The sequence below is a fragment of the Ailuropoda melanoleuca genome, chromosome 9 (genome assembly GCF_002007445.2).
Source record: "Ailuropoda melanoleuca isolate Jingjing chromosome 9, ASM200744v2, whole genome shotgun sequence".
NCBI lineage: Eukaryota > Metazoa > Chordata > Mammalia > Carnivora > Ursidae > Ailuropoda > Ailuropoda melanoleuca.
In genome coordinates this window covers 91487016-91500969 of record NC_048226.1, presented here as the reverse complement: position 1 = coordinate 91500969, position 13954 = coordinate 91487016, and the positions used below count along the sequence as shown (strand labels likewise).

Below are 13954 nucleotides of genomic sequence, written 5' to 3'. Positions count from 1 at the left end.
TTTTTTTTTTTTTTTTTTTTTTACTGTTGAGTTGTTTCTTCTTTGGTACGCTACGATGCAATGTCAGTCCCCAACAGAGGCTGAATCGTGGCCCAATTCCCTGGATTTCTGGAGCACCTTACAGGACTTGCCATACTTTGAGAAATGTTGCCTTGAGTCAGGGGACTGGACCAGATAACCTTTCCCAGTCCCTCCTGGCCCAAATCAGCTGTTCGTTTCCTGCCCTACAATATTCAGTTGGGTGCTACAAATAGGCTGAGCATGTTTGCAGACTCTGGGAAATGATCTCTGACAGCCTCGTGACTCCATTTCTTTATTCATGTAAGGATTCATTAATTCATCAAACAGACATTAGAAATCTGCCACAGACCAGGCACTGTGATTAAGGTAGGGACCTCTCTTGGAAAGAAGGTGCTCTTCAATCACAGAAGTGAGAGAGAGGAGAAGGGAAACCCAGGTCAGGACGGAAGATTTCAGAATTGGAAAAAGCCCGAGGAGGTGGGAGGATGTGAAAGAAGGGCCTGCAGCAGGTGGATAGGTCAGAGCTGCAATGAACTAACGTGTATTTATTGAGAGTTTCCAGTTACAGGTGCTCTGCTAGGTGTCAGGAGAATGATGGTGAACAAGGCACGAGCCTGTCTTTGAAGGGTTAACTTTATGGGGAAAAGAGAGGATTAGATTTTGGTTTAGATAAACCATTTTGGCTACCAAGTGGAAGGGGCAAGACCATGGCTGGGATATAGACAGAGTGATCTAGACAACAGTCAGACAGTCTGAGCTAGAGCCATCAGAGTGGAGATGCTGAGACATGGATACCCCCAGAAAGCACTAAGGATACAGAATGGACAGAATGAGATACATGACTGAATTTAGAGGTTAAATAAGAGATAAAAATCCAGAAAGAGTTTTAGGAAATCAGCTTTCAGTGATTAGGTAGAAAGCGGTGCCAGTCCATGAGCTGGGTAAACCCTGAAAGGCCCATCAGTGCACGTGTGTGGGTTCAAGGTGTGTGGGGGCATTCAAGAGAAGATGTCAGAGAGGCAGTCAAGGAGTTGGAGATGCAGGTCTCCAGGTCAGAAGGCAGGTGGAAGAGGTAGAGATTTGCAAGTCATCAGCACAGAGACAGTAAGTAAGGTCATGAAATTAACAGGCATCACCTGGGAAGATTGTGTAGAACGGGAATCAAGGAGCCTCCAGAGGAACACACAATCCTATTGACATTGATCTTAGCCCAGTGAGATCCTTCTGGACTTCTGACCTTGGGAATCATAAGAAAATAAATTCCGTATCGTACCTGTTCTCCTAGATGCTCACCTACTGAGTGCTCAGGGAAAATGAGACTGGCTTCCCACTCTGTGGTCTTACGCTAGGCACCTCAGCATAGCACCGAAATTGAGACGGCAGAGCTTGCATACAGTATAACTGCATTCACGTAAATTTCAAAACAGGCAAAACCGATCCAGAGCGTGAGAGGTAGAAGGGGGTTATCAGTGGGTAGGAGAAGGGGCAGTGGTGGAGAAGGGGCAGTGGTCGAGAAGGAGCAGTGGTAGGAGAAGGGGCAGTGGTGGAGAAGGGGCAGTGGTAGGAGAAGGGGCAGTGGTAGGAGAAGGGGCAGTGGTAGGAGAAGGAGCAGTGGTAGGAGAAGGGGCAGTGGTCGAGAAGGAGCAGTGGTAGGAGAAGGGGCAGTGGTCGAGAAGGAGCAGTGGTAGGAGAAGGAGCAGTGGTAGGAGAAGGGGCAGTGGTAGGAGAAGGAGCAGTGGTAGGAGAAGGGGCAGTGGTCGAGAAGGAGCAGTGGTGGAGAAGGGGCAGTGGTCGAGAAGGAGCAGTGGTAGGAGAAGGGGCAGTGGTCGAGAAGGAGCAGTGGTGGAGAAGGGGCAGTGGTCGAGAAGGAGCAGTGGTAGGAGAAGGGGCAGTGGTCGAGAAGGAGCAGTGGTGGAGAAGGGGCAGTGGTCGAGAAGGAGCAGTGGTAGGAGAAGGGGCAGTGGTCGAGAAGGAGCAGTGGTGGAGAAGGGGCAGTGGTCGAGAAGGAGCAGTGGTAGGAGAAGGGGCAGTGGTCGAGAAGGAGCAGTGGTGGAGAAGGGGCAGTGGTCGAGAAGGAGCAGTGGTAGGAGAAGGGGCAGTGGTCGAGAAGGAGCAGTGGTGGAGAAGGGGCAGTGGTCGAGAAGGAGCAGTGGTAGGAGAAGGGGCAGTGGTCGAGAAGGAGCAGTGGTGGAGAAGGGGCAGTGGTCGAGAAGGAGCAGTGGTAGGAGAAGGGGCAGTGGTCGAGAAGGAGCAGTGGTAGGAGAAGGGGCAGTGGTAGGAGAAGGAGCAGTGGTAGGAGAAGGGGCAGTGGTCAAGAAGGAGCAGTGGTCAAGAAGGGGCAGTGGTCGAGAAGGAGCAGTGGTAGGAGAAGGGGCAGTGGTAGGAGAAGGAGCAGTGGTAGGAGAAGGGGCAGTGGTCGAGAAGGAGCAGTGGTAGGAGAAGGAGCAGTGGTAGGAGAAGGGGCAGTGGTAGGAGAAGGAGCAGTGGTAGGAGAAGGGGCAGTGGTAGGAGAAGGGGCAGTGGTAGGAGAAGGGGCAGTGGTCGAGAAGGAGCAGTGGTGGAGAAGGGGCAGTGGTCGAGAAGGAGCAGTGGTAGGAGAAGGGGCAGTGGTCGAGAAGGAGCAGTGGTCGAGAAGGGGCAGTGGCCGAGAAGGAGCACGTGGTCAAGAAGGAGCACGTGGGGGCGTTTTGGGCATCAGGCATGTTCTATTTCCAGACCTGGGTGGTAGCTATTCTCACAATGTGATAACACAAGGATTCACAGATACTTTTTCTGTAAAGGGTCATCCAGGAAATATTTTAAGATTTGGGAGTCATATGCATCTGTCTTGACCACTCAACTCTGCCAATGTAGTTCAAAAGTAGCTATGACAGGTTGTAAATGATGGGTATTGCTGTATTCTAATAAAACCTTGTTTACAATAACAGATGGCAGGCTGGCACTGGCCCGTGAGCCACAGTTTGATGACCCCTAGGATAGCGTATGGAGCTGTACATTTATGATCTGTGCGCTTCTCCACATGTGCTTCATGGCACAATTTTTTAAACTTTAAAATGTAATCAACAAATGATAATCGAGGACAGGATTCTGGATTCAGACTGCCTGGATTCAATTCCTGACCCTTCTGCTCAATTACTCTGTGATGTCTGTCCACTTGACTTCGCTGTGCCTCCATCTCCCATCTGTAACCTGGGGACAATAATGCTACCTTCTCTGTGAGGATTGTAACATTGAAATGAGATAAAGCATACACAGTGTTTAAAGCAGTACCTGGTTTATGCACAGCCTTCAATCAATATTTGCTGTTGTTCTTATCCATGCTCATACCAATTGTATCCTTGTTGAGTCACAGAGGAGCAGCTTTGTCGTTCTCCAGCCACAATCTTTCAGTGGCTCTCTTGTCCCTCCAGATTTCTTAAATGGGCATAGGAGGCTCGTTCAAACCTCTAAGTTGTACGTCGAGCCACACTGAGGCCCTCCTGGGAACATGCAACTCGCTCACCACACCATGTTCTTCATGCCCCTGTAATTTGGGGGTCCTGTTCTAACTACCTGGGATGGCCATCTTCTTAGCTACTTGGTAATCCCTAACTCTGCTCTTCAGATAAATGCCATCTCCTCCTGGAAGCCTCTGGACCTTCCACGGATTGGTAACCTCAGAACTTGAACACCTGTGTCTGATCTTATTTTTCTCATTCTTATTTTTCTCTGTTGGTCAAGAGCCAAGCACACTCTAGGCACACGGTACAGAATGGACTGCATATATGTGTTCCCCTCCTACTGCAAGTTCTTACTCATCCGATGTCCCCAGCCCTTAGCGTAATGCTCAGCACTTGGCTGGTGTTTAATCACTATTTGTCAGATGGATGAATGAATTGATTGTTGGAACCAACCCCAAGGCCTGGGCATCCCACAGACAAGTAGAGCCAGATGACAAGAACCACAGTCCCTATCTCAGGGAGCCGCATAGAGATTTCCAGCCATCACGAATACCAGTTACCAAAGATAATATTGTAAGAGCCTTATCTGTATTTTACACCACAGGGGAAATTCTGTGGATGTTACTATAATTATTGCTCAGATTTTCCAGTCATAACAACAAACAAAATACATGCCTACCATTTCCCAAAGAGTCAGTGAGAGACAAATACTCTATTGAGGCAATTATATTGCACATCTGTTGTCTACAATTGTCTACAACTCCCAGAGAATCCAAGAACATCACATTAATGCTAGAAAGGACCTCAGAGACCAACTAGTCCACCCCATTATTTTAGAGATGAAGGAAAAATAACTTGCAGAGTTTTCTTTTTTCCAGATTATTTTGCTATGGTGCTTTTTTCTTTGGAATTGATGACATAATACGATTTACAGATAATATTTTATTTCACTTGTAATCTTACATTTATAATCTTACAAATATTCCTACATAGGTGAGGGGGAAAATTACAATTATTTGGAAGAAGTGTTGTTACGCAGCCAGGATCTAAAGAGAGAAAGAACCTTGGGTACAGTTTTGTCACTTGTCAATAATGACAGTTCATGACATGGAAATCACTTTCACAATAATTTCCAAGCAGAGTCATGATAAGCCTCATGCCCACGTCTGAAGGAGAACAAGATGTTGTAGGAATAAATGCATGAATTGTTTTGTTATATCACAAACTATTGATAGAAGGAAAACAAGTGTTATCAAGAGTCCTCATCATTCTTCGGGGAGTTTCCAGGAGCACCTAGAGCTGCCTGCAGTTCTGACCGACGCCTACAGCTCTGGAACCTGGTTTCTCGTATTCTGAATCATCCCAGTGTGCCTCCCCTCCCTGCTGCCATGAAGAAGGTATAAAAACCCAAGCAGGACCGCCAAGGGCAGTTCTGGAAAAGCAAGAGACAAAACCAGATTAGAAATAAGAAGGTTCTTCACGTTCTTGTTTTGCTTCTTCTTTCATGTCCTGTTTCTTTAGTGCCCTGTGCAAACCCCGTACCCTAATCAGGCCAAACTTCTTGATTATCCCATTATCTTGATTTGATGGCTCTCATGCACCACCTGTGGCCTGGAATCTCCTTCTCTTGACCATTGCCCTGGTCAACTTCCAATTCTGAAGAATGCATTTCAGTTACTTCTCCCCAACCTCCCTGCCAACAGGGCTGTTTCACAACTCCCAGCACGTGACTCATGAGTGCTCGCATCTCAGTCCTGTATCCATCTCCCCAAGACGCCGCAGGCTCCTGAGGACAGGGACTGGGGCCTACACCACAGCGTGCGGCAGAGCAGCAGACACTGCAAGTTTGCCAAGTGAATGGATGATGCAGCAGACTTGTGGGAAACACCGGGTCAAGTAGGATAGGTGTGAGGGATGACGGTGTACATTTTGCCCGATCTTTTTTGGGAACAAAGTGAGCCAGGTTTCTTTTTAAATACATTTGTCAGAGTCTTTCATGTGCAAATGCGCTTAGAACATATTGAAGGGGGTGATATTCACTAAATACCTAATAAAGATAGACTTCCCAACTTATTTGTCTATGGAACACTGTGTGTGTGTGTGTGTGTGTGTGTGTGTGTGTGTGTGTGTGNCACTTAGAACATATTGAAGGGGATGATATTCATTAAATACCTAATAAAGATGGACTTCCCAACTTATTTGTCTATGGAACACTGTGTGTGTGTGTGTGTGTGTGTGTGTGTGTGATGCTTCTGCTAATGTCTTCCAGAAATGCTGCCCAGGAGATACAGCTTTATAGCATCCTCGACTGGACCATTTCCTTAAGGGTGAGACCATTACCAGAAAGCATGTTGTCAAACAATGTCTAAGTCATAAATCCCATGTGCAGGACTCTGAGTGCAACCACAAGCAGTTAAGTTGAATTAGACTTAAGGTGCCTCAAGTCAACTTTGAGGAGGAAACTCCCACAATGAAGAACTTCCGAAGTTCTGCAAAACCCATCTGGACTTTTGAGCCAGAGACATCTTGCACATTTTCCATAAAAACGATGAAGGAGATGGCCACGTCAAGTTGCTTAGCTTTTACTCTTTTTCATCTCTAGGTAAGTGACAGGTGCCAGAAATAGCTTCTTGCCATTACATTTGTGTGACATATTTCTGGGTGCTCTGCCTGCAATATGGTGAGGATAATGAGCAGAAAAACCAGCTTTTAACTGATAATTTCCCCACAACTGATATTTTTGTAGGCATAATATTCTTGCCAGTGATTTGATTTATGCATGTTGTGAATCCCCTAGGTAGTATATGAATGAATAAGGTAAAAAGGCAATGTGGGGGCGCCTGGGTGGCTCAGTCGTTAAGCGTCTGCCTTCAGCTCAGGGAGTGATCCCGGCATTATGGGATCGAGCCCCGCATCAGGCTCCTCCACTATGAGCCTGCTTCTTCCTCTCCCACTCCCCCTGCTTGTGTTCCCTCTCTCGCTGGCTGTCTCTGTCAAATAAATAAATAAAATCTTAAAAAAAAAAAAAAGGCAATGTGATTCAGAAATTCATCCCCAAACCAGTTACTGATCACTTCCTATGTGCCAGTTGTTGAAGGTGCAATGGTCGAGTTCTAGGAGCTGGAAAAAATTTCTATCAAAGAGATTACTGTTCCTCTGCAAATAAAAGTCATAATGAAAAAGGAAAACAGCTACCAAGGAATGTCACCTGGTTTACCAGGACACCCTTAGCATAAAAGCCTGGTACATGGCAGATGCTCAGTAAACGTTGAGTGACTTAGTAAATGAATGTGCAATGAATGAACATGGACAGCATTTGAATGCATGTCTGGACATAGCAGGATAGAGCTACACAAAGGACTGAGAATGGAGAGGGACCTTGCAAATGGGTACCCTCAAATAGACATGTTCTAGATAAATGGGGAGAATAAGTGGAAAGCTTCTTAAGTAAACAAGGTGGCAGGAGGAGAGAGGTTTTAAGGGCAATGACTGGACGTGTCTGCCAGGAGCATGGAGTTTGGGTTGGGACATAGCTTTCATGCTGGACAGTTATGCTGGGAAAAGATTTAGAAGAACATTAAATGCCATGTTATGGGCCCAAAATTTTAAGTAAAAGGAAACCCAGAAAGAAGCTTTGACCTAAGGAGTGATAGATCAAGGCTTTTTTTTTTTTTTTTTTTTAAGAAAGATGCCTTGTCATGGATCACAAAGGTGGAAATATCCATTAGTTAGATGTTGAATGAAAAGACCCTTCTCAAATCAAAAGTCCTTGGGAATGCAGGTAGAGGCCAATGCTTCAGGATTCCGTACAGGCAAGGAATTGAGCAGACAATGCGTGCAAGCAGCAACTCTGACATAAGACAGACCAATATTTCAGTCTCTGCCGCTTAACAGCTGTGAGATTTAGAGCAAGTTACTTAACCTTGCCAAACTTCAATTTCCTCCACTGCGAAATGGGGATAATAATAGTGCCTACCTCATCAGGTTGATGGTCTGGATTAAATTAGATGATGAATGTCAACTGTTTACAAAGTACCTGATCCATAGTAAATAGTCAAAACTTGATCTATTTTTTTAAAATATATTGTTTTATTTTTTTAATTTTTATAATAAATTTTTATTATCTAGTAACATAAGACTTGAAATCTCAATTGACATTTCTTCCTCTCGAATGGCTCTTATTAAAAAGATAATGAATTAATGAATCAGTTTTGAAGATGCTAATCCCTTAGTCTTCCTTCTTGTGAGATTTTAGAACACATGTGGAGAGAATATTGGAAGTCAGAGTTAATATTTAGTTTCTCTCGTTAATATTTTTGTTGTATTTGAGCACCCATAATTGTATGCTGCGGGGATTAAAATTTTTGTGACATCAAAGGCCTATTTGCGCCCAGCCTACTTCTTGCTATCTTAACTCAATTTCCATTTCCTGGTGACAAAAGTTAGAGAAAGACCATGCCAACTCATTCTCAATGTCTTGCTTTAGGGCCCTATCCAAAGTCACACAGCCACCAGCCAATGAGGAAGCGGATCTGGAATGTAGGTTTTCTCCTTCCCAGACTGCTGTCCACTCACGTCCACGAAATGGCTTTTTCCACCTCCTAGTCAAGTGTGCCAACTAAGCAGTGATACGAAGATGAGAACAGGTACTGAAGCAGCCACTTGAAGGGTACAGGAACACATAGGTGCTTCCTGGCATGTGGCAAATATGTAGTGTTCACTTTCCAAATGAGTCAGATACACATTCTTATGGCTTCATTCCATTTTTACATTAAATACAAAAAATCTTATACAGCAACCCACATGCAAATATTCGAAGTGGTGCTTTTCAGCTTGCAATGTTTTCCCTGCCCCTTCTAATCAAACAACCGGAATCGGTGTGGAAACAGCATAGAAAGCTTTTGTATTTTTGTATCAGAAATTTCCAAGCTGTGAGCCACATCATCAGAGGATCTCATCCTGACATCAGTACTTCCCCAGCTGACACCGAAGGCTTTGCTCTGAAAGGACAGCCCCATGTTGCAGAGTGTATGCCCAAATATAGATCATGGGTGCAACCCCCTTGATCCCTATTAGCAGAAGTCATCAAACGCTGACCCAAAATAACACTCGGTGAGTTGGTCTTGGTTTGGAATCAGAAGGTACATCTGGCCTCACGACTTTGCAACTGCCCATAAAAATTAGGAATTATTCCGTAAATAGAATGTCGTTTTATGAATGCCTCACTATGCTGTCATTATCATTAAATGCTCCAGTTAGTTCAAAGTGCACCTCCTACTGCAAAACTCAACTGAAAGGTCCTCTTGGTAAGAACTTCCCTGCCTGGCCCTTGTTTTCCCAAACTGCTTTGCAAATGCTCTTCCATTCTAGTATTTCGCTTGCTTTGCTGTGTGTTGATGTGTTAAGACATTGCTGCCACCCCAAGCTGTGGTTCACGTGGAGGTAGGAATTGTCAAATTCTCTTTTCTGGAGGCCAAGGGGCATCCAGTTTTGGGGAAGCCCCTACTCCTTGGATGCCAGGGCAGACCAGACAGCCACAGCAGACACTGCACAAAAGTGGATGAATGCACATCATATCTCAAGGGGGTCGCCACAACGTACCAAGGTCCAAAGAACACCATCAATGTTAGTTCTAAAAAGGGAGTGTGAATCCAGAGGGAAAAAATAGGACTAGATGTCCCTAGGTCAAGGTGATGTACAAGGTAGGGAAATGAAGAATGAAGTAGACGGAGGTAGAAAAGCTAGGACAGGAGTAGGATGGGTGGGAGATCAGAAGACCATTCCCAGGGACCATCAGCTCTCTGGTGATAGTTTAGAGGCCAATGTAAAGGGGCAGGTTGGACTAGAGACAGCCCCTTTCTGTAGCTCCTACACTTGACACACTGCCCGAAACAAAGCAGATGTTTAAAAACTGTTTATTGAATAAACGAATGAATCATAGAGTCTCCTAAGGGCTGATCTACACATTCCAGTAATCTGTGTCTCGCACAGTAATTTGGCATCCTCTCTTTTAGCATTTTTCATAGGCTAATTTGTTTGCAAGTTATATATCTATGGGTCTCCCCCATTTAAAGATTACCCCGAAAGAGCAGTCATGAAGTCCTAGCAGAGACCAGACTCTACTGCACAGGGTAAGTGTTCCATAAATACCTGTGGAGTTGCATGGAATGGTACCAAATTTAGATGAATTGCTTTTCAACACAAATTAGCTTAGTGGTCCAAAATAAGAGTTTAGTTTTAGATCAAGGGCAAAAATAGAGACATAAAAAATGAATAAGCACATGAAATGGTACTCAACATCACTAATCATTAGGGAAATGCAAATAAAAACCACAATGAGACTTCACACCATTAACATGACTATTATAAAGAAAGACAAAAACAAAAACCAAAAAGAAAAAAATCCAGAAAATAACAAGTGTTGGTGGGGATGCAGAAAAATTAGAACCCTGTACATTACTGATGGGAACATAAAATGGCACAGCTGCTGTGGGAAACAGTATGATGATTCCTCAAGAAATTAAAAATAGAATTGCCGTATCCGACAATTCCACTCCTGGGTATATACCCGAAAGGAGTGAAAACAAGAACTTGAACAGATGTTGGTACACACATGTTCATAGCAATATTCTTTGTGATGACCAAAAGGTGGAAGTAACCCAAGTGTCCATCAGAGGATAAATGGAAAAACAAAATGAAGTATACATACGATGGAATATTATTCAGCCCTAAAAAGGAAAGAAAGTCTGACACATGCTACAACATGAATGAACCTTATAGACATCATGCTAAATGAACGAAGTCAGTCACTAAAGGACAAATACTGTATGAGCCTACTTATATTAGGTACCCGAAGTATTCAAATTCATAGAGACAGAAAGCTAGTTATCAGGGGTGGAAATAGTGAGGACTAGTGAGCGATTATTTAATGATACAGACTTTCAGTTTCAGAAGATGAAACAAGTTGTGGAAATTGATGGTGGTGGTGGTTGTACAACAACGTAAATGTACTTAATGCCTTGAACTATACACTTAAAAATACCTTAAATGGTAATTTTTACGTTATGTACTTTTTACCATAATAAAAAATATACATCTTGTTAGCAAGATTTTTAAAAAATTGATAAATCACTCTAACTTCCGAGAGGTTTACCATTTTGGATATCTCTCTTTTTTATCAGTTTTAGAAGAAAATGACTGATGAGCACCAAAAAACATACAACCACACACACACACATATGTACACACAAACACACACAACACTATTTTACAGCAAGGCTTTTTTTGTAAGCCAGATTGCTGACTCTAGTAACGGAAGCTAGAATATCTTACCTCCAAGTCCTCTCAAGCAGTTAGCTTCCAAATGAGGAGGCAGTCTCTATTCCCTCTCCATTGCAAAGGACTCGCTCCTTCAGGCCCTTCCACATCTTCTGAGAATCACGGACTCAGAGCAGAAATAAGACTTGCTGTGAGGTAGTCTGGTCTCTGAGAAAAAAGAGAAGTTTCTCTTCCTCTCTTATAATAGACTCCCCTTCAGTAAAACTCACTCACAGGCAACGGGAAGGTAGAGAAACCTCTTACAGGCCACCTACCCACACAGAACCTTGATGCATATTGTACAATTGAGCACATCACATGGCAATGAGACATCTGGCTCCGCCCCCCACCAATCCTGGTCACTGGACCCAGATCCTAGGTTCAAATCAACCCAAGAATTCAGAGAAGGTCTGTGCTTTTGATCAGCAGGTTTAATGAACAAATAAACCAGCACACAGAACGAGAGGCTGGAAAGAAGGGCCCTTCGGTCCCTGCTTCCTTCAGAGGCTCCCCCCTCCACTTACCAACCTTGTCACCTGTCCTGCAAGGTCCAATTCAAGTGTCACCTTGTCCCTGAGCTCTTCTCCCAATTACCCAAGTCCTCGGGGATTTCTTCTCTCTTAATTCCAAAATAATGGATCTTAAATGCCCTTCAGAATGAAAGCTTATAGAGTCCCTTTAGGCCTTTTATTGAGTCCTTGCACTCTGTGGTGTTTGATTCTCAATTACACAGTGATGCTGTGATTAAAGCTCACTGCCCTGTGTTCTTTTCCCCACACACTTGACACCAACTGCATCATAGGATATTCTCAGGAATTGGTTAAGCAACTGAAATACTTCAACCATAGCTTTATTGGGTAGAAAGATGATCTCTGCAATAACATTCCCTTTCAGCACATCTTGGTACATAGTAAATGCTCAGTAAATGTCTATGAACGGTCATCTTGTGAAAGCAAGAAGTGGTAGCTCTGAACAGCATTTTCGCGTCCATTAACCAAGTAGGAGGCAAAAGAAGGATTCTCAGGAAGCAGCCCCCGGAGTGGAGGGGATTCCTGGGCTTCTCCGAGGGTCAGAATTGTAGGTGACTTTTACATAATCAACTAGCACCCTCTCTTTTTCCAAAAAGAAAAATTAAATCCAAAGAAAGACAATGGTTGGTCCAAAGTCACACAATGAATTAGTGGCAGCCCTAAGACTGGAGCCTAAGTCTCAACCATGGACTAGGTGAAGAATCTAGACGAAGGGTTTGCAATAGTCCATTTGAAAATGTCTCTCTTTGATTTCAGAGAAAAGTTCTCACTGAGCTATTGCACTGGGGGCATTGTAGATTGACAGGGCTACACCCTGCCTTTTACAAAGTTTCCCTCTAAAATCATTGTATTTTTTAAAAATTTTTATTAGGTTATGTTAGTCACCATACAGTACATCACTAGTTTTTGATGTAGCGTTCCATGATTCATTGTTTGCCTCTAACACCCAGTGCTCCATGCAATACGTGCCCTCCTTAATACCCATCACCAGTCTATCCCATTCCCCCACCCCCCTCCTCTCTGAAACCCTCAGTTTGTTTCCCAGAGTCCGCAGTCTCTCATGGTTCCTTCCCCTTTCTGTTTACCCCCCCTTCATTCTTCCCTTCCTTCTCCTACTGATCTCCCTTCTATTCCTTATGTTCCTCAAATGAGTGAAACCGTATGATAATTGTCTTTCTCTGCTTGTAATTCCAGAAAAAAAAAATTATGTTCTAAAGTCACAGAAAGTGGAAAAGAAGTAGAGACCACCCGTCCTCCATAATATGGTATGGTAATTTCATTCCCTTAGAAATTATTTTTAAAAATCTATCATTCCAGCAACTTCTACTGAGCACCTACGAGATGCCAAGTGCCCTGTTAGGATGGGGGATCCAGCGATGAATTAGGCAAGGCCTCTGCCCTTGAGGAGTGCTGGAGATAGGCAAACAAACAAACAATTTTTAATCAACTGTGGTAGACACCATAACAGATGTTTATAAGATGCCTCAAATATTTTCAGGCAAGCATAAAGGAGGCGTACAATAAATATTTGTGAATGAAGGAATTGACTAACTAATTAGACTTCACCTGAGTTGTTTAGGGAAAGCTTTATAGAAGATTTACATTTAACCTTGGTCTTTATTCATTCATTCAAGTGACCATTTATCCATGTATTGAGCCCATGATTTGTTCTACGCACTGTGATAAGTTGAGAATACAGGGATGAATAAAGCAAGGCCCTTGCACTTAATTATAGATCAGTGTAACAGCTAACATTTTACTATAGATTTTTTATTCTAATCTCTGTGTGTTCCATTAGAATGTCAGTTCTCTGAAGACAGGATCATTCTCTGACTTTCTCTCTGCCATATTTGAAACACCCAGAACAGCCCCTCGTACCCAGTAGCCTACCATAAGCCTACTACTTTTTGCTTTCACAAGATGACCAGTTCATAGACATTTACTGAGCATTTACTATGTACCAAGATCTGCTGAAAGGGAGTGTTATTGCAGAGATCAATGAATGACTGAATGAGCAGGTGGGTGGTATGTTGACAATACTATGGGGCCACATAGAAGCAGCATCTTGTCAGCAACATTTCAGGAGCAGGTAGAGGAAGAAGAATCCAAGAAAGAAGCAGAGAAGGATCAGGTAGGAAGGAAACCAGAAGAGTGCACCATCATAAAAGCCAATGGAGGGGAGAACTTCCAAAAGGAAGAGGTGATTGACTTGTCTTCTCCCAAGATCACTGTTTTTGTGTGTGTGTGTGTGTGTTAATTGCAGCTTTATTTATAATAGAAAACTCAATATACAAAAGTAGGGTATAAGTGAACTTTAGTCTGTCCATGCAGCTCTTTATATTAATGTTGATAAATTTGATTTTTAAAGAATTTTTTTATTTAAAAAATTTGTCATTAGAAAGCAGTACAGTTGACCCTTGAATAACATGGAGCTTAGGGGCGCTAATACCCGTGCTGTCAAAAATCTGCATATAAAGCCATCAGAGAAATTCAAATCAAAACCACACTTGAGGTACCACCTTACGCCAGTTAGAATGGCAAAAATTGACAAGGCAAGAAACAACAATTGTCGGAAAGGATGTGGAGAAAGGGGATCCCTCTTACATTGTTGGTGGGAATGCAAATTGGTACAGCCACTTTGGGAAA

At 43.4% G+C, this 13954-nt stretch overlaps 1 long non-coding RNA gene across 1 annotated transcript in view; it reads right to left on the bottom strand.

Annotated features, from left to right (window-relative positions):
- Window positions 1-4468: 4468 nt before the first annotated feature.
- Window positions 4469-13954, bottom strand: part of LOC117803857 — a 17248-nt gene continuing 7762 nt past the window's right edge. Inside the window, exons 3-4 of the long non-coding RNA XR_004627985.1 lie at window positions 10794-10946; window positions 4469-4893 (exon numbers count right to left, since the gene is read on the bottom strand). This is a non-coding gene — a long non-coding RNA (uncharacterized LOC117803857). The remainder of the gene's footprint in view (window positions 4894-10793; window positions 10947-13954) is intronic.